The 21,117-nt window shown below is 43.1% G+C and overlaps 1 protein-coding gene across 1 annotated transcript in view; it reads left to right on the top strand.

The window, feature by feature from the left end:
• The window catches only part of LOC140453953 (dynein axonemal heavy chain 8-like), a 1,210,036-nt gene that overhangs the window by 141,069 nt on the left and 1,047,850 nt on the right, over positions 1–21,117 (top strand). The window lies entirely within an intron of this gene.

The following is a 21,117-nucleotide window of genomic DNA, read 5'->3' on the forward strand; positions in this document are numbered from 1 at the left end:
ACAGACTTCCCAGCTGCCAGCAGGAGATAGAGGAAGAGATATGTCAGCAGATTCTGAAAAGATTTCAAAATAACAGGGGTTATTTTGGTGGGTGTTTTTAACTTTGTGCATATTGATTGGGACTCCCTAGAGTTTAGATGAGGAGCAGTTGTGTCCAGGAGGGACTTTTGAAACAGTATGTGGCTACCCCAGTAAGGGAGGGCCATACTGGACCTGGTGTTGGGAAATGAGCCCGGCCAAGCGATCAGTGGGGAGGAAGTGCGTTTTGAGTGTAGTCAACATGGTTCCATGAATTTTCACATACTTATGGATAAGAAGAGTGGACCTTGGATGAAAGTGTTAATTTGGGGGAAGGCCATCATAATTGGGGCATAATTTTAAAGTGAATGGAGGAAGGTTTAGGGGAGATGTCAGAGGTAGGTTCTTTGCACAAAAGTGGTAGATGTATGAAATGCACTGCCAACAGTGAGAGTAGAGTCAGATGTCATAGCAACATTTAAGTGACTCTTGGATAGGCACATGGATGAATTTAAAATGTAGGGTATATAGATTAGTTTGATCTTAGTGTAGGATAAAAGGTTGGCACAACATTAAGGGGCAAAGAATCTGTAATGTACTGTGATATTCTATGTTCTAATTGGAAATGTGGATTGAAAGTGTCTATTTGAGGATAAATTCACATCTGACATGTGGCAGCCTTGATAGGCAAGTTTCTATGAAAATGAATGACAGGACTGGCAGGGCTAAGGAACTTTGGATGACAAGAAAAATGATCAGTTTAGTCAAAAGAAAGGGAACCATATCTAAGGTCTCGGCAATTAAGAACAGACAAAGTCCTTGAAGAATGTAGAGAAAGTAGGAAGGAGGGCTAAAGGAGACTTTGAAATGTCCTTGGCCAGCAGGGCTAAGGAGAATCCCAAGACATTTTATCCATATATTAGGAGCAAGAAAGTAACTAGGGAAAGAGTAGCTCACTCAAGGATAAAGGAGGGCTGTTATGTATGGAGCCAGAAGAAATGGGTAAGATCCTGAGTGAGTACTTTACATCGGTATTCGTCAAAAAGAGGGACATGAGAGAGATTGAAGTTAGAGAAAGGTGTGTAAATACTCTCAGACAGGTCAACATAATAAATGAGGAAGTGTTAGATGTCATGAAATACATTAATGTAGTCAAGTCCCCAGGGCCAGATAAATTCCATTCCAGGATACTGTGGGAGACAAAGGAAGAAATGGCTGGAACCTTAACAGATATTATTGCATCTGCTTTGGCTTCGGACAAGGGTCCAGAGGACTAGAGAATGGCCAATGTTAATCCTTTGTTTAAGAAGGGAAACAGAATAATTACAAGTGAGCTTGATATCAGTGGTGAAGAAACTGTTGCAGAAGATAGTGAGAGAGAAGATTTATTCACATGTGGAAGCAAATGGACTTGTTATTGATAGGTAGCATGCTTTTGTGTGTGGAAGGTCATGTCTAACCAGCTTGATTGAGTTTTTGAGGAGGTGTCGAGAACGTTGTCTACATGGACTTTAGTAAGGCATTTGATAACATACCTCATGGAATGCTGATCTAAAAGGTAAAGTCTCATGGGATCTGGGTTGAACTGGCTAGATGGATACAAAACTGGGTTGGTCATATAAGACAGAGAGTAGCGGTGGGAGGGTGCTTTTTGGAATGGAGGGCACTAAGTGGTGTTTCGCAGGGATCAGTGCTGGGATCTTTGTTGTTGTAATGTATATAAATGACCTGGAGGGCAATGAACGTGTCTGATTATTAAGTTTGTGGATGACACAAAAATTGGCAGAATTGCAGATAGTGAGGAGGATTGTGAAAGGATACAGCGGGATATGGATATATTGCAGATTTGGGCAGAAAGAGGACAGATGGAGTTTAATCCAGACAAATGTGAGGTGATGCATTTTGGAAGATTGAATTCAGATGCAAATTATACACAGAGGGATCTGGGAATACTTGTCTATAGATTCCTGAAAGTCCCAACACAGCATGCTTGGTGAGTGCCTGTGGAAGTGGTGGGAGCAGGCACATTAGTAACACTTCAGGTGTACTTGATAGACACAAAAATGTGAGGCGAATAGAGAGATAGATAACACATATGGGTACTATGTAGTGGGTCTAAATAAGGAACAGTGCTTCCTTAGTGAGCTGTAAGGCCTGTTCCTGTGCTGTATTGTATCACTGTATATGTCAGTTAGTTAGAATCGTAGAATCCCCACAGTGTGGAAACAGACCCTTCATAGCCCAACAAGTCCACACCAACCCTGTAAAGAGTATCCCAACCAAACCCATTCCCTTACCTTATTACTCTACATTTTATCCCTGACTAATGCACCTAACCTACACATCCCTGAACACTGTGGACAATTTAGCCAGTTCACCCAACCTGAACAACCTGAGCACCTGGGGGAAACCCACAAAGACATGGGGAGAATGTGCAAACTCCACACAGTCGCCTGAGGCTGGAGTTGAACCTGGGTCCCTGGCACTGTGAGGCAGCAGTGCTAGCCACTGTGCTGCCCCACTGGACATTCTGTCACTCCTCTGCATCCTGAATCGACCTTGATGGAGCCTGTCCAACAGCCCCTGAAGATTTATGCTGGTGCAGGAATTGCTGGTGCATCAGTTCCTCATCAGTATCTCTCTGTTTTTTTTTAATGCATGACCACTGAGAGGAAGAGCCCCACTGTGGTTAGATCTACTGGTCATAGTCTCAGCGAATTTCAGTGAGAAATATCATTAAACAAACAGGCTTTTAGTAACACAAGCCATCAGCATTTGAATCACGCAGAAATAATAGTTTGGAACAGTCCTCTCTATAGTGGGACATGGAAGACTCTGACAAGAAGTGGGATGGAATGCTTTTGTATAGGATCTTAACATAGTGAAAGTTATTTTAATGTATCCAGCACAAGAATAGTCACACAAATTCAGTCAGAAATTGTAATGGGTCGTGAGATGATTGAAAATTTCCGCTCAACTCCACCATCACCGTTTACTTCAACCCAGAAAGGCAGCACTGAATATAAGAACATGTTGGTCAATACTTAGTTCAGATGTCAGAGGAAGTCAGTTACTAGTCTTTGTGCAGTGCGTGAGACCTTGGATTGTCTTTATGAATTGTGACCTGTAGGTGACCGCACTTTTAAGATTGACTGATTATTTCTGCTTCACAGAAATGACTCTAATCATTATGAGATACCAGTGATGTAGTCAGGATTGCTAGTTTCCCACACAGTTGGACTCTGGGAACTGTTGGGAAGGGTTCAGAGGAATACAGGCCAAATGTAGGCAAATAGGACTAGTTCAGTTTAGGATATCATTGGCATAGACAAATTGGACTGAAGGGCCTGTTTCTGTGCTGTATGATTCTATGACAGCCTTTGAAGGACCTCAAATTGTTCCCAGGGAGAGTCTGTATGCTCAAACAGAAGCAAGAACTCTTACGTCATCTCTTGCTGGTGTGGTCACTGCAGTTTTCCATTTCCATTGTACTTTTGCAATTGAGGTGAGGAAGGAAAGTAACTCAGGTCACACTTTGTACAGTAAGTCACAAGTTCAGCCTATTAATCTACCAGCCCCCACAAACTACATGTTCTTTCAATTTGCACTCCATGTTAAACCTCAGCTTCTATTTGTTTCCACCTTAATCTTTCATTTATATCTGTATCTGTTAACATTCACTCCAGAGGCCCTGGTCTTCAGCTTAGTCATGCTACCCATTATGTTGGACTGTCCACCCCTTTGAAGTCAAGGTGGTGTTCACTGAAAATGTTACAAGCTCTTGTTGTCTGATTGACTATCATCTCCCACTTTCATATGTTGACTTTCCTCCATTCATAATTATTGTCTAGTCAGCATCCCAGCATGCTGCCTCCAACCTCAGAATTGACTTCCCCAATTTCTCTATCACAGCAGAGGTTCTGTTAGGCCCACTTTGACTTTATGTGTACAGGAACCGTAGCACTGCTTTTTTTGTCAATGGTGAGAAATTCCCCAATTACTTTCGTTTTTGCGTCTTGTGGGGTCATTTGTCTATGTCCAGTAACATGGCCCAGGAAGGTGAGTAGGCTTTGGCAAATTCACTTTAAGTTAGGTTTACCACCAGGTCTGCCTTCCAAAGTCAATCGAACAAGTCTGATAAATGCTGTAAATGTTCCTTCCATGAGTGACTAAAATTGACCAGGTCATCAATATACACTACACAGTTGGGGAATCTGGCAATGACCTGATTCATCAGACTCCGAAATGTGGCTGGAGCACTTTTCATACCAAATGGCATGACTTTGAACTGATATTTGATGTTACGAAAGCCGAAATTGCCTTTGCAATGTGCTCTATCTCCTTCTGAACTTATACCAACTTCAGAGCGTTATGCCTTTAAGGATGTTGCTTAATCCGAACAGCATTTCCTATATCTTCATCATGCACAATTAGGTTAGTACTTCCCAGTTTATTTCCGCATATCTCCCCATGTGATAGTAGTATCTTTCAGGTCATTTTGATGTTCTTGGGGAAGGTAACTCAATAATTTAGCCCAATCTTTTGCAAATTTATCATTATCCAATTTGATTTGAGGAATGTCCAATTCAGAATCCTCTGAACTTGGTTCTTCCTTCTGTGCTGGAATCATTAACACCTTCCCCTTTTGCTTTCCTTCCCTATCAAAATATCTTTTGAGCATATTAACATGACACACCTTGTGAGGTTTCTTCCTGTCTGGAGTCCATGTCAAGTAGTTCACCTCACTCAATTTCTTCTCGATTTGATAAGGTTCACTAAACCTGGCTTTTAAAGGCTCACCTGTTACTGGAGGTAACACCAGTACTTTACCCCCAATTGCAAAATTACAAATTTGTGATTTCTTATCCACTTCTTGTTTCATTGTATGTTGTGATACTTTTAAATGCTTAGAGTCAAGATTAGAGTAGTGCTGGAAAAACACAGCAGGTCAGGCAGCATCTGAGGAGCAGGAAAAGTAGCCCTTCATCCTGAAATGTCGATTTTCCTCTTCCTCGGATGCTGCCTGACCTGCTGTGCTTTTCCAGCACCACTCTAATCTTGACTCTAAGCACTTAAAAGTATTACAACATACAATGAAACAAGAAGTTGAATGTGTGATCATCTCCATTTCCTCATTAAGACATCATTTGTTAAATAATAACACACAGGAAGGCATTCACTCTCCTTCTCTGTATATGCCTTTTGCTATAACTATTTTAACTCATCATCTTTCTGCTGTAATTCACTCAGCTTAGCAGAGCTAAAGATACTTGCATTTTTACCTATTTGCTCTTTCTTTGTTCCAATTTTGCAGACTCCAGCATCTGCAGTCCTCACTTTTGCCTACTTTTAAATGCTATCTAGCCAACTGTCCAGCTCTACTTAATCATTCTCTAAAATTTGGCACATAGTCCAAGTGGATGGTCTCTGAATTCTGACTTATTAATTTCTCCTTAATCAATTTTAATGGTCCTCTTACTTCACGCCCAAAAATTAATTCATATGGACTGAATTTGGTCGATTCATTCGGTGCATCTCTGATTGCAAAATGTACAAATGGAACTCCCTTATCCCAATCATCCGGATAATCCTGACCATAAGCCCTTAACATGGTCTCCATGCTTGATACCATCTCTCTAGTGCTCCCTGCAACAGATTTGAGTTGCTTTATTCCCAAGTTATCCATAACCTTCTTGAATAGTTTGGATGTGAGGTTTGATCCTTGATCTGACTGGATCTGACTTGGAAGTCTGTATCTAGTTAAAAAAAAAGTAATTCTTCTGCAACCCTTTTCGCTGTGATGTTGTGTAATGGGATTTGCCTCTGGAAATCTAGTCGAGATATCCATATTGTTAATAAATACTTATTCCACTTTTTGTTTGAGGTGGGAGACCAATAGAATTAATTAAGACTCTAGTGAAAGGTTCCTCAAATGCTGGAATAGGTATTAGAGATGCAGATTTTATTACTGTCTGTGGTTTTCAGATTCACTGACATGTATGACATGTCTGGCAAAATTGAACTACATTTTTGTAAAGTCCATGCCAGTAAAATGTCATTGTATTTTAGCCAGTGCTTTCCTCACCCCGGAATGACCTCCAAATGGTAGCTCATGCGCCACTCGCGGCATCTCCTTTCTGTACCCAACTGGCCAAACAATTTGATGAATCTCTGCCATTTCTCATTTTGCTTGAATGTGTGATGGTCTCCATTTCCTCATTAAGACATCATTTGTTAAATAATAACACAAAGGAAGGCATTCACTCTCCTCTGTATATGTTTTTTGCTATAACTATTTTAACTCATCATCTTTCTGCTGTAATTCATTCAGCTTAGCAGAGCTATAGATACTTGCATTTTTGCCTATTTGCTCTTTCTTTGTTCCACTTATCTGATCGAGGGAAGTTTTGGATAACACCATGTCAGTTTCCTTATCTATCCCCTTTGATCCCTCCTGCTTCAACTTGTGCTTCTGTGATCTTGTGACCACACAATCAGGGCAAGTTCCTTATATATGTCCTTTATGTCTTCAGTTTCCTGCATCTCCACTGGCTTTTCAACTAGAGAAGGCAGCATGCCTATCGGTGAATCAGCTATATTATTTGCAAGGGTCATATCATATTCCTGGAGCGGAGAGTTTGTCCAGTACTCCCACAAATTCTCCATTCTTCTCTGAGCTCTCTAGCCTCCCTTTATATAACTGAGCACCATTTGTCTCACCATGGATTCCTGTCGCAAGTACCTTTTCTGGCAATAGTCCCTCAAGAGTGCATATCTCTTCATCCTTCAGCATCACAGACTGAGAGGATCCTGTGTCCCTTAATATTGTAACCTCCTTACCTACTACTCTTGGCCGATGTGAATAATTTTTACCCTTGCATGTATTTTTTAAGCAGATCTGGCACTCCTCCTTAATCAACCTCTGATCATCCTGTATACTCTGAGGCTGTTGTCTAACTTCTCTTGTGCGTTTTGTTACTAGTCCAACAAAACGTCCAGGCTTGTCTGGTTTTCCTACATCTGGCTTCCTCCTCACACACCAATACTGTGATCTTGTGTGGCCCACATTATTACAATGAAAACACAAGAGCTTTTTAACTTCTTTGTCCCTTTCAAGGGTTTCTTTTTTACCCTCTGGTAAGTTATCCTGATCATCTTCACTGAGATCCACCTTTCCTTTTCCACGTGAGGATTTCTCTTTGCCCCAATTTCTATCCCTCATGGACTGAAATTGATTCTGGAAGCCACACCATGTTTAATGGACCAGCTCATAATCATCAGTCACTTCAGCTGCTAGCCTTGCTGTTTAACCCTCTGCTCTTCCACATGAGTTTGCACTACTTCAGGCAGTGAAATTTTGAATTCCTCTAAAATAGTTACCTCCCTAAGGCCATCATAGGTGTGCTCGATTTTTAAAGCTCTTATCCATCTATGGAAATTACTCTGTTTGATCCTTTCAAACTCAATATAGGTTTGACCAGGGTCCCTCCTTAGAATCCTGAAACATTGTCTATATGCACTTAAAATGGCTTTTTTCACCTCTTCATACTCCCCAGATACCTCCTCTGTTAAGGATGTGAATACTATACTAGCCCTCCCTACAAAGTTTCATTTGGTGTAGCAAAATCCACATTGCCACTGGCCACTGCATTTGTTTAGCCATCTTTTCAAATGACATGCAAAAGGCTTCCACGTCCTTTTCATCAAATTTAACTGATGCTTGAACATACTTAAACAGTTTCTCATTAGGCTTCTCACTAGGATTCTGACTACCAGGGGCTTGCTCATCCTCACTAACTCTTCCTCACTGTCTTCCTCACTAAGTCTTCCCTCAGCCTTATCTCCAGCCTTTTAAACTGACTTTCCTTTTTAAGTGTCAGTGTTTGAAGTTCAAAAGCTCTCTCTTCTCTCTCTATTCTGTTGCTCTCTCTTTTTATCCCTCTCTTCTGTTTCTAATCATAACTCAAACTGTTTCATTTCTTCTGCCCTTTCCTTATCTCTCACTTCTAACTCAAGTTGTTTCATTTGCACTTGAATTCTTGCCATCTCTATAGATTCTGATTGTTTCTCCATCAAGTTAGAATGCTGAGCTACTGCTGTAATTATCTCTTCTTTCCTCACAGAAGCAGAAAGTTCCAATTCCAGCTTCTATGCTAATTCTTACAACTTGGTCTTATTCACTTTTCGCAAAACTTCCAATTCACTGCATCCACTTCCAGAAACCTTCTGGCAACTGAAAGAGCCATTTCCATCCTAAGCTTTGTCTATCCAATCAGGCAGTCCAGACCATAACTTTGCAATTTGTTTTGGTAAGTGTTTAGTGAAAATTACCCGGATTAAGTTAGATAAGTTGATTACTAGATTTTAAAACAGATGAAAATTTATTCACAAAATTACCACAATGAACCGCAAAGAACAAAATAAAGAACCCCTGCAGAACTCAGCCTATCCAACTAGACATAATTATGTTGTTCCAAATATACACAACTATCCCAATAAGCAAACTCCCTTTATAAACTAGTATAAATGGACAATATGCTTGCAGGTTGAAGTTGAAGGGGAGAAAGAAAGAAAGGGTTTCCACAGAGCTCCCTGTTGAACTTCCAACTAGTTCAAGGTTGAACCAAAACTGTCCAGCTCAAATGGAGAGTTGACCACTCCCATTTCTTTATACACATCACTTCTAAACCTTATCACTTTGACCTGTGGTCGGTTTACACATAAGCAAAAGGGCTCTGAAAATCCTTTTCATCTCTATGCCAAAACCAGACCCTCTGAGAAAAATCAAGAACAAATTCTCCTTGTTCTAAGGAACAGCTTTTAGAAAAGAAATAGGAACTAGCTTTGTGACACCCTAACACTCAACCTTTTTGTGTCAGCCAGGGCTCCCTGATTAGCAGATTAACAACCCCAATTAAGAAACTAATTTTTTATGAGTTCCAGCTGGCTGACCTCATTACAGTCACTAAATTTGTTTTTTTAAAAACAACAATTGACTGCAGGCCACACTACCCTGCTTCATTGTAATGGTGATACCAAGCCATGCTTTTACAGCAAGATATTCCTACTTCTGAACTCAGATCTTGTTGCAGTGAAGGTCAGTGTACCACTTGTCTTCCTCATTGCTTGCTGCACCTGCCTGTCTAATTTCATTCAAGATAAGAGTGTTGCTGGAAAAGCACATCAGGTCAGGCAGCATCTGAGAAGCAGGAAAATCGATGTTTCGGAATCCTGATGAAGGGCTTCTGCCCGAAACGTTACTTTTCTTGACTGCAATCTCTAACATCTGCAGTCCTCACTTTCGCTTGTCTAATTTCATTGACTAGTGTAAAGAATTAGAATTAACTTTTGTTACGTGTACTCAAGTATTGGGATACAGGAGTACAATGAAAAGTTTACAATGTTGTCATTCCTAGCGCCATCTTAGGTACAAAGTACCTCATTACAAACCCTTGATAAAAAGTAGAAAAATAAAGAAATAAGGTACAAGTTCCACATTGCAGTTCTTCCTCTCATTATAAAGGAGCAAATAAGAAAAAAAGTTAAAAATTCCAAATTACAGTCCTTCTTTAGCCATGGGCCAGCTGTTGCTCCACGTAAGGCTTTTCCCATGAGGGCTTGTGTTGTCCCTGCTCTGGGCTCAATTTCTTGATCAGTGCACTGCCATCTTATCACCGACCTCCATCCTTTCTCTTCTGCGCTGGGCTCAATCTCTCAATCCCCATGTAACTAATGCTGCCATCTTGCCACTGACCTCCATAATCGATAGCCACCTTCCTCCAATGTCACAGAGCTTCCTTACCAGCGATGCAATTCCTAACATCATCACACCCTCAATGACATTGCATAATCTTCTGAGTCTGCAGGAGTTGGATCCCTTTTCCTTCGTTTTTTCCAGTAAACATACTCTAGGCAAGAACTTTTCAAAAGCTGATTTGGGACAGATGTTCGCCGGTAAAGGGATGGCTGGAAAATGGGAAGCCTTCACAAATGAGATAACAAGAATCCAGAGAAAGTATATTCCTGTTAGGGTGAAAGGGATAGGTATAGGGAATGCTGGATGGCTAAAGAAATTGAGGGTTTGGTTAAGAAAAAGAAGGAAGCACATGTAAGGTATAGACAGGATATATCAAGTGAATCCTTAGAAGAGTATAAAGGCAGTAGGAGTATAATTAATAGGGAAATCAGGAGGGCAAATAGGGGACATGAGATAGCGTTGGCAAATAGAATTAAGGATAATCCAAAAGATTTTTACAAATACATTAAGGACAAAAGGATAACTAGGGAGAGAATAGGGCCCCTCAAAGATCAGCAAGGCGGCCTTTGTGTGGAGCCGCAGAAAATGGGGAGATATTAAACGAGTATCTTGCATCAGTATTTACTGTGGAAAAGGATATGGAAGATATAGAATGTAGGAAAATAGATGGTGACACCTTGCAAAATGTCCATATTACAGAGGAGGAGGTGCTAGATGTCTTGAAACACATAAAAATGAATAAATCCCCAGGACCTGATCAAGTGTGACCTAGAACTCTGTGGGAAGCCAGAGAAATGATTACTGGGCCTCTTGCTGAGATATTTGATTTATCAACAGTCACGGGTGAGGTGCCGGAAGACTGGAGGTTGGCTAACGCGGTGCCACTGTTCAAGAAGGATGGTAAGGACTAGCCAGGGAACTGTAGACCAGTGAGCCTGACGTCAGGGTGGGAAAGTTGTTGGAGGGAATCCTGAGGGACAGGATGTACATGTATTTGGAAAGGCAAGTACTGATTAGGGATAGTCAACATGACTTTGTGTGTGGGAAATCATGTCTCACAAACTTGATTATGTTTTTTGAAGAAATAACAAAGAGGATTGATGAGGGCAGAGCAGTAGATGTGATCTATATGGACTTCAGTAAGGCATTCGACATCAGTTAGTAAGTTTTCAGATGACAGCAAAATTGGAGGTGTTGTGGATAGCAAAGAGGGTTACCTCAGATTACAACAGGATCTTGACCAGATGGGCCAATGGGCTGAAAAGTGGCAGATGGAGTTTAATTCAGGTAAATGCGAGGTGCTGCATTTTGGGAAAGCAAATCTTAGCAGAACTTATATACTGAATGAGTTGAAAATTTGTTGCTGGAAAAGCACAGCAGGTCAGGCAGCATCCAAGGAGCAGGAGAATTGACGTTTTGGGCATGAGCCCTTCTTCAGGAAAGAGGAAAGTGTGCCAAGCAGGATAAGATAAAAGGTAGGGAGGAGAGACTTGGGGGAGGGGCATAGGAAATGCGATAGGTGGAAGGAGGTTAAAGTGAGGGTGATAAGGTGAGGGTGATAGGCCGGAGTGGGGGTGGGGGCAGACAGGTCAGGAAGAAGATTGCAGGTTAGGAAGGTGGTGCTGAGTTCGAGGGTTGGGACTGGGACAAGGTGGGGGTAGGGGAAATGAGGAAACTGGAGAAATCTGAGTTCATCCTTTGTGGGTTGGAGGGTTCCTAGGCAGAAGATGAGGTGCTCTTCCTTCAGCCATCGTGTTGCTATGGTCTGGTAATGGAGGAGTCCAAGGACCTGCATGTCCTTGGTGGAGTGGGAGGAGGAGTTGAAGTGTTGAGCCACGGGGTGGTTGGGTTGGTTGGTCCGGGTGTCCCAGAGGTGTTCTCTGAAACGTTCCGCAAGTAGGTGGCCTGTCTCCCCAATATAGAGGAGGCCACATCGGGTGCAGCGGATGCAGTAAATGAGGTGTGTGGAGGTGCAGGTGAATTTGTGGCAGATATGGAAGCATCCCTTGGGGCCTTGGAGAGAAGTAAGGGGGGGAGGTATGGGTGCAAGTTTTGCATTTCTTGCGGTTGCACGGGAATGTGCCGGGAGTGGAGGTTGGGTTGGTGGGGGGTGTGGACCTGATGAGGGTGTCATGGAGGGAGTGGTCTTTTCGGAATGCTGATCAGGGAGGGGAGGGAAATATATACCTGGAGGTGCTCCTTGCTCCTTGGATGCTGCCTGACCTGCTGCGCTTTTCCAGCAACACATTTTCAGCTCTGATCTCCAGCATCTGCAGTCCTCACTTTCTCCTTATACACTGAATGGTAAGGTCCTAGGGAGTGTTGCTGAACAAAGAGACCTTGGAGTGCAGGTTCATAGCTCCTTGAAAGTGGAGTTGCAGGTCGGTAGGATAATGAAGAAGGCATTTGGTATGTTTTCCTTTATTGGTCAGAGTATTGAGTACAGGAGTCGGGAGGTCATGTTGCGGCTGTACAGGACATTGGTTAGGCCATTGTTGGAACATTGCGTGCAATTCTGGTCTCCTTCCTATCGGAAAGATGTTGTGAAACTTGAAAAGGTTTAGAAAAGATTTACAAGGATGTTGCCAAAGTTGGAGGATTTGTGCTATAGGGAGAGGCTGAACAGGCTGAGGCTGTTTTCCCTGGAGTGTCGGAGTCTGAGGGGTGACCTTATAGAGGTTTCCAAAATTTTGAGGGGCATGGATGGGGTAAATAGACAAAGTCTTTTCCCTGCAGTTGGTGAGTCCAAAACTAGAGGGCGTAGGTTTAGGAAGAGAAGGGAAAGATATAAGAGGGACCTAAGGAGCAACTTTTTCACATAGAGAGTGGTACGCGTATTGAATGAGCTGTCAGAGGAAGTTGTGGAGACCAGTATAATTGCAACATTTAAGAGGCAGTTGGATGGGTATATGAATAGGAATGGTTTGGAGTGATATGGGCCGGGTGCTGGCCGGTGGGACTAGATTGGGTTGGGATATCTGGTTGGCATGGACGGGTTGGACCAAAGGGTCTGTTTCCATGCTGTACATCTCTCTGACTCTATGAAGTTCATGTAGACAATATCTACCACTCTCTTCCCTCATTTATCTTTTTGGTCAACATTAGCCACTCTCCAGTCCCCTAGCCTCTTACCAGTGGCTATAGATCTATCACTGTATGAACGCACTCATATTTGACGGAGTTCCTCCAGTCAATTTTGAATAGTTTCTAATGCAAAATGTTTGCTATCATTCTATTGTCAAAATCAAATTAGCATTAGCTTGTACGTTAGCTTGAAATGTCTTGTGCTTCTGCAGCCTACCATGCAGATTTCTGGGATCCTTGTAACTATCATCAGATGCTATTTGCAGTTTCCATAAATCCATTTCTCTAATTCGTCAGCATTTCAGTTGAAGCACTGAAATAATCACCTAGCTTCTACCGTCTCAAAAGAAAGTTCCTTAAACCACCAGTACCTGTCTAGCACCTGCTGATTTCTTTTCTGGATGTCATTTGTTTAATCTCAACTTACTCCAGTGGAATCCATTTTGAAAAGTTGCTGAGACTCAGTTATAATTGCGGACTTGCTTTGTCGTGGGTTTCAAATGTAATGTCCAGAGAGGCTTCTGAAGTGTACACAGCTGCTATTGAGCATCGGTAGTGGAAACGTAGAAAAGATAGAAAGTAGGGGGAGTAGGCTATTCAGACCTTTCAACCTGCATCAAAATTCAGGTCATGGCAGATCCTCTATGTGGAGGAAGTGACAGTTTGGGGAAATGCTAATAATGTGGGCTGCTTTGTCCGAGATGCTTTCAAACTTCTTGAATGTTGTTGGAGCTCACTGAACCAGGCAAGTGTGGGAACCAGGCAAGTATGGATAATTGCATCACACTCCTGACTTGTACCTTGTCGAAGGTGGTCAGGCTTTGGGGAGTCAGGAGATGTGTTACTGTAAAAGTTTCTATTAATATGTGAAGAGACAAAGATTAGCGAAGACAAATATTACTCTGTTACAGTCAGAAATGGAGGAAGTTGTAATGGGAACAAAGAATTGGCAGAATAATTGACCTTTTTCGGTCTGTCTTCACAAAAGACACCACAGATGAATTCCCAGAAATATTGAGGAAGCAAGGGTCTATTGAGAAGGGGGAGTTTAAGAAAATTAGTAGTAGTAAAAAAATGTTTCTCGAGAATTTATTGAGGTTAAAGGTTGACAAATCCCAAAAATTTGATAAACTTCAACCCATAGTGCTAAAGGGACCAGCCTTGGATACACTGGATTTATAATTGGTCATCCTCCAAAATTCTATGGACTCTAGAGCAGTTCTTACAGATTGGAGGGTGTTGAAAAATGTCGTGCTAGAAAAACACAACAGGCCAGGCAGCATCCGAGGAGCAGGAGAATCGACGTTTCGGGCATAAGCCCTTCTTCAGGAATTCCTGAAGAAGGGCTTATGCTGGAAACGTCGATTCTCCTGCGCCATGGATGCTGCCTGGCCTGCTGTGTTTTTCCAGCACGACATTTTTCAACTCTGGTACTCCAGCATCTGCAGTCCTCACTTTCTCCCAGGTTGGAGGGTGGCCAATGTATTCCTACTATTTAAAAACAATTAAAAAAAAGGAATATTTCAGATCAGCTCACCCAAAGTCTATGAAAATGCTAGAGTTTATTATCAAAGATGTGATAAAAGAGCACTTGAAAGGCATGAACAGGATTGGACAAATTCAGCATAAGTTTATAAAGAGAAATCATGCTTAAGTAATTTACTGGAGTTTTGAAGCTGTAACTGTACAATAGATGAGGGGATGTGTGTATTTGGATGCCAAGAAAGCTTTTAATAAGGTCCAAAACAAGAGGCTAATGGGCAAAATTAAAGCACAGGGATTAGAGTCGAAATACTGTTGTGGATTGAAAATGGGTTGACAGACAGGAAACAAAAATGCTATTTTTTTTGGTGGCAGGTAGTGAGTGAAGAATATACTCCAGGGATCAGTGCTTTGGCCGCTGCTATTCATGACATCTATGAAGGAAATGAATGAGGAAATTAAGTACAATATTTCCACTAAAATAAATGACAAGGATGTTAACAAAGAGCAATATTTCCATGTTTGCTGACGACACAAATGAGGCGAAAGTGAGAACTGCAGATGCTGGAGATCAGAGTCGAAGAGCGTGCTGCTGGAAAAGCACAGCTGGTCAAACAGCATTCGAGGGGCAGAAGAAGCAAGAGCCCTTCCTGATGAAGGGCTTATGCCCGAAACGTCGATTCTCCTGCTCCTCAGATGCTGGCTGACTGGCTGTGCTTTTTCAGCACCACATTCTTCGACTAATGACACAAATGAGATGAGATTGTGAGTTGTGAGGATGATGCAGGGATGTTTCAAGATGATTTAGGTAAGTTGATTCTGAAGTCAGTCTGACCAGAAGAGAAACCAGCAGGTCCGCTGCAACCATAAAAAACTCGCTCAGTTTTTCACAGTAAGCCACTTTAAACGTGAAGCAAACCAGTTTATCTTCCCTTCAGTACATGCTACAAACTGTAGCTTTGAATTAGATAAGTCAGAGACCATTTATAGGTGAATCAGCCACCCTGTGCCTCTTGCAAACCAGTGGAAATATTCAGAAATGGGAGTTCAAGGAGTAACCTTCAGATCAGCAACAACCAACCAAACAGATCTTGTGAACCAAGACTACGGAACTATTTTCCCAGTTTTTCCTCTCCTGACATGTATTCTATTCCTGTTTATGTTTGTGTGTTGATTATATAAGAGAAGTTTACAAGGGTTTTATCAGGTTAGTTTGTAGAGTTACTCAATTTAACTTGCGTTTAACTGTAGCTAGAATCAAATTACCTGTAATAGTGGTTCTTGTTACTTAATGAAACTTAGTCTGTGCTCTCCATTAACCTGGGTCTAAACATCAAATAGAGTCATAGAGCATGGAAACAAACCATTCGGTCCAACTCATCTGACAGTGTTTAGCCTATATCCTCTAAACCCTTCCTATTCATATACCCATCCAGATGCCTTTTAAATGTTGTAATTGTACCTGCTTCCACCACTTCCTTTGGCAACTCAATCCAGAGGCGCATCACCCTCTGGGTGAAGAAGTTATCCCTCAGGTCCTTTTTAAATCTTTCCCCAAATGTCGTCTATTTTTGGCCTCCCCTACATGAGGAAAAAGACTTTGGCTATTCACCCAACCCATGCCCCACAAGATTTCATAAATCTTAAGGTCACTTCTCAGACTCTGATGCTCCAGGAAAAAAAACCCAATAGGTGCAGCAAGCTTTCAGTAAGTCAGTTGGTATATTGGCTTTCATTGGAAAAAGATTTGATTGAGAAGTAGGGATATCTTACTGTAATTGTACAGTGCTGCAACTGGAATATTTGTGCTGCTGGTTTCTTTACTTAAGAGAAGCTATATTAGAGGGAATGAAACAAAAGTTCACCAGACAATATTGGGCTGGCAGGACTATCGTCTGAAGAATAGGTGGTTCAGCTGGGTCTGTGTTCAGTGGAGTTTAGAAGAATGAGAAAGAATCTGTATGAAATTCCAACAGGGCTAAACAGATTAAATGCAGGGAGGTTGTTTGCAAAGTCTAGAGTCAGGGTTTATAGTTTCAGGATACAGGGTACGTCATTGAGGACTGAGATGAGGAAATGTTGCTTCACCTAGAAGATGGTCACTGTTTGGAATACACATTCACAGAAGACTGCAGAGGCCATATCACTCAAGAAAGAAGTATCGATTTTTAAAAAATGTTAAACATATTAAATGTATGGAGCGAAAATGGTAATATAGCATCGAAGTAGAGGATCTGTCTTGATGATGGTGTTGCAATAGACAATAAACAATAGGTGCAGGAGTGGGCCATTCTGCCCATCGAGCCAGCATCATCATTCATTATGATCATGGCTGATCATCCTCAATCAGTATCCTGTTCCTGCCTTATCCCCATAACCCTTGATTCCACTATCCTTAAGAGGTCTATCCAACTCTCTCTTGAAAATATCCAGAGACTTGACCTCCACAGCCTTCTGGGGCAGAGCATTCCATACACCCACCACTGTCTAGGTGAAGAAGTTTCTCCTCAACTCTGTTCTAAGTGGCCTACCCCTTATTTTTAAACTGTGTCCTATGGTTCGGGACTCACCCATCAGCTGAAACATGCTTCCTGCCTCCAGAGTGTCCAATCCTTTAATAACCTTATACGTCTCAATCAGATCCCCTCTCAGCTTCTAAACTCAAACTTATAGAAGCCCAGTCACTCCAATCTTTTAGCGTAAGATAGTCCCACCATTCCAGGAATTGACCTTGTGAACCTACGCTGCACTCCCTCAAGAGCCAGAATGTCTTTCCTCAAATTTGGAGACCAAAACTGCACACAATATTCCAGATGCGGTCTCACCAGAGCCCTGTACAGCTGCAGAAGGACTTCTTTGCTTCTATACTCAATTCCTCTTGTTATGAAGGCCAGCATGCTATGAGCTTTCTTCACTGCCTGCTGTAACTGTATGCTTGCTTTCATTGACTGATGTACAAGAACACCTAGATCTTGTTGTACTGCCCCTTTACCTAACTTAGGTAGTAGCTGAAAAATGTGTTGCTGGAAAAGCACAGCAGGTCAGAAAGCATCAAAGGAGCAGGAGAATCAACGTTTCAGACATAAGCCCTTCTTCAGGAATGAGGAGGGTGTGCCAAGCAGACTAAGATAAAAGGTAGGGAGGAGGGAATTGGGGGAGGGGCATTGGGAATGCGATCGGTGGAAGGAGGTTAAGATGAGGGTGATGGGCCGGAGAAGGGGTGGGGGCGGAGAGGTCGGGAAGAAGATTTCAGGTCAAGAAGGCAGTGCTGAGTCCGAGGGTTGGGACTGAGATAAGGTGGGGGGAGGGGAAATGAGAAAGCTGGAGAAATCTGCATTCATCCCTTGTGGTTGGAGGGTTCCTAGGCGGAAGATGAGGCGCTCTTCCTCCAGGCGTCGTGTTGCCATGGTCTGGCAATGGAGGAGGCCAAGGACCTGCATGTCCTTGGCGGAGTGGGAGGAGGAGTTAAAATGTTCAGCCACGGGGCGGTTGGGTTGGTTTGTGCGGGTGTCCCAGAGGTGTTCTCTAAAACGTTCCACAAGTAGGCGGCTTGTCTCCCCAATGTATAGGAGGCCACATCAGGTGCAGTGGATGCAGTAAATGATGTGTGTGGAGGTGCAGGTGAATTTGTGACATATATGGAAGGATACCTTGAGGCCTTGGAGGAAGTGAGGGGGAAGGTGTGGGCGCAAGTTTTGCATTTCTTCTGGTTGCAGGGGAAGGTGCCGGGAATCCCTTGTTAAATGGAAGAGGGCGGCCTTTGTAAAGATGAGGCGTGAAGGTTCAATAGGGGCGATTGAGAGTTATAAGGTAGCCCGGAAGGACCTGAAGAGAGAGCTAAGAGCAGCAAGGAGGGGACATGAAAGGTCCTTAGTTGGTAGGATTAGGGAAAACCCTAAGGCTTTCTATAGGTATGTTAGGAATAAAAGAATGACTAGGGTAGGAATAGGTCCAATCAAGGATAGTAATGGGAAGTTGCGTGTGGAGGCTGAAGAGATTGGGGAGGCACTGAATGAATACTTTTCATCAGTATTCACTCAGGAACAGGACATTGTTGTCGATGTGAATACTGAGGCACGAATAAGTAGAATGGATGGCTTTGAGATATGTAGAGAAGAGGTGTTGGAAATTCTGGCAAGGGTGAAAATAGATAAGTCCCCTGGGCCTGATGGCATTTATCCTAGGATTCTCTGGGAAGCAAGGGAGGAGATTGCAGAGCCATTGGCCTTGATTTTTGTGTCCTCTTTCTCTACAAGAATAGTGCCAGAGGACTGGAGGCTAGCAAACGTGGTTCCCTTGTTCAAGAAGGGGAGTAGGGATAATCCTAGTAACTATAGGCCAGTGAGTCTCACTTCTGTTGTGGGCAAAGTCTTAGAGAGAATTGTAAGGGATAGGATTTATGCACATCTGGATAAGAATAATGTGATCAAGGATAGTCAGCATGGTTTTGTGAAGGGCAGGTCGTGCCTCACAAACCTTATTGAATTCTTTGAGAAGGTGACTAAGGAGGTAGATGAGGGGAAAGCGGTAGATGTGGTATATATGGATTTTAGTAAGGCGTTTGATAAGGTCCCCCATGGTAGGCTACTGCAGAAAATACAGAGATATGGCATTGAGGGTGAGTTGGAGGTTTGGATTAGGAATTGGCTGGCTGGAAGAAGACAGAGGGTAGTAGTTGATGGCAAAGGTTCATCTTGGAGTGCCGTCACTAGCGGTGTTCCGCAAGGATCTGTTTTGGGACCATTGCTGTTTGTCATTTTTATAAATGACCTGGAGGAAGGGTTAGAAGGTTGGGTGAGCAAGTTTGCGGATGATACGAAAATCGGAGGAGTTGTAGACAGTGAGGAAGGATGTGGCAGGTTACAGCGGGATATAGATAAGCTGCAGAGCTGGGCAGAAAGGTGGCAAATGGAGTTCAATGTAGCTAAGTGTGAGGTGATTCACTTTGGTAAGAGTAATAAAAAGATGGGGTACTGGGCTAATGGTCGGATACTTGGTAGTGTGGAAGAGCAGAGGGATCTTGGTGTCCATGTACACAGATCTCTGAAAGTTGCCACCCAGGTAAATAGTGCAGTGAAGAAGGCATATGGCGTACTGGCTTTTATTGGTAGAGGAATTGAGTTCCGGAGTCCTGAGGTCATGCTGCAGTTGTATAAGACTCTGGTGCGGCCGTATCTGGAATATTGTGTGCAGTTTTGGTCGCCATACTATAGGAAGGATGTGGAGGCACTGGAATGGGTGCAGAGGAAGTTTACCAGGATGTTGCCTGGTATGGTAGGAAGATCATATGAGGAAAGGCTGAGGCACTTGCGGTTGTTTTCATTGGAGAAAAGAAGGTTTAGGGGTGACTTGATAGAGGTGTACAAGATGATTAGGGGGTTAGATAGGGTTGACAGTGAGAACCTTTTTCCACGTATGGAGTCAGCTATTACGAGGGGGCATAGCTTTAAATTAAGGGGGGGTAGATATAGGACTGATGTTAGGGGTAGGTTCTTCACTCAGCGAGTCGTAAGTTCATGGAATGCCCTGCCAGTAGCAGTAGTGGACTCTCCCTCTTTATGGGTATTTAAGCGGGCATTGGATAGGTATATGGAGGATAGTGGGTTAGTGTAGGTTAGGTGGGCTTTGATCGGCGCAACATCGAGGGCCGAAGGGCCTGTACTGCGCTGTAATGTTCTATGTTCTATGTTCTATGAGTGGAGGTTGGGTTGGTGGGGGGTGTGGACCTGACGAGGGAGTCTTTTCGGAACACTTATAGTGGAGGGGAGGGAAATATATCCTTGATGGTGGGGTCTGTTTGGATGTGGCAGAAATGACGAAGGATGATATGAAGAATCTGGAGGTTGCTGGGGTGGTAGGTGAGGACCAGTAGGGTTCTGTCCTAGTAGTGATTGGAGGGGCGAGGTTCAAGGGCGAAGGAGCGGGAAGTGGAGGAGATGCAGTGGAGAGCATCGTCAACCATGTCTGAGGGGAAATTGCACTCTTTGAAGAAGGAGGCCATCTGGGTTGTTTGGTATTGGACTTGGTACTCCTGGGAGCAGATGCGGTGGAGGCAAAGGAATTGGGAATATGGGATGGCATTTTTACAGGGGGCATGGTGGGAGGAGATGCAATCTAGGTAGCTGTGGGAGTCAGTCGGTTTATCGTAAACCCCACCTTATATCAGTCCTAACCTTCAGACTCAGCACCGCCTTCTTGACCTGAAATCTTCTTCCCGACCTCTCCGCCCCCACCCCCTCTTCGGCCTATCACCCTCACCTTAACCTCCTTCCACCTATCGCATTCCCAATGCCCCTCCCCCAAGTCCCTCCTCCCTACCTTTTATCTTAGCCTGCTTGGCACACCCTCCTCATTCCTGAAGAAGGGCTTATGTCTGAAACGTCGATTCTCCTGCTCTTCTGATGCTGCCTGGCCTGCTGTGCTTTTCCAGCAACACATTTTTCAGCTTTGATCTCCAGCATCTGCAGTCCTCACTTTCTCCATTTACTAGAAATCTGCCTTCTTGTTCTTGCCACCAAAGTGGATAACCACACATTTATCCACATTAAACTACTTCTGCCATGCATTCGTCCACTCACCTAGCCTGTCCAGGTCACCCTGTATTCTCCTCACATCCTCCTCACATTTCACCCTGCCACCCAACTTTGTGTCATCAGCAAATTTGCCAATATTACTTTTAATACTTCATCTATATCATTAATGTACATTTTGAAAAGCTGCAGTCCCAGAACTGATCCCTGCGGAACACCACTGGTCACTGCCTGCCATTCCAAAAG

This window comes from Chiloscyllium punctatum, chromosome 3, assembly GCF_047496795.1.
Source record: "Chiloscyllium punctatum isolate Juve2018m chromosome 3, sChiPun1.3, whole genome shotgun sequence".
Lineage (NCBI taxonomy): Eukaryota > Metazoa > Chordata > Chondrichthyes > Orectolobiformes > Hemiscylliidae > Chiloscyllium > Chiloscyllium punctatum.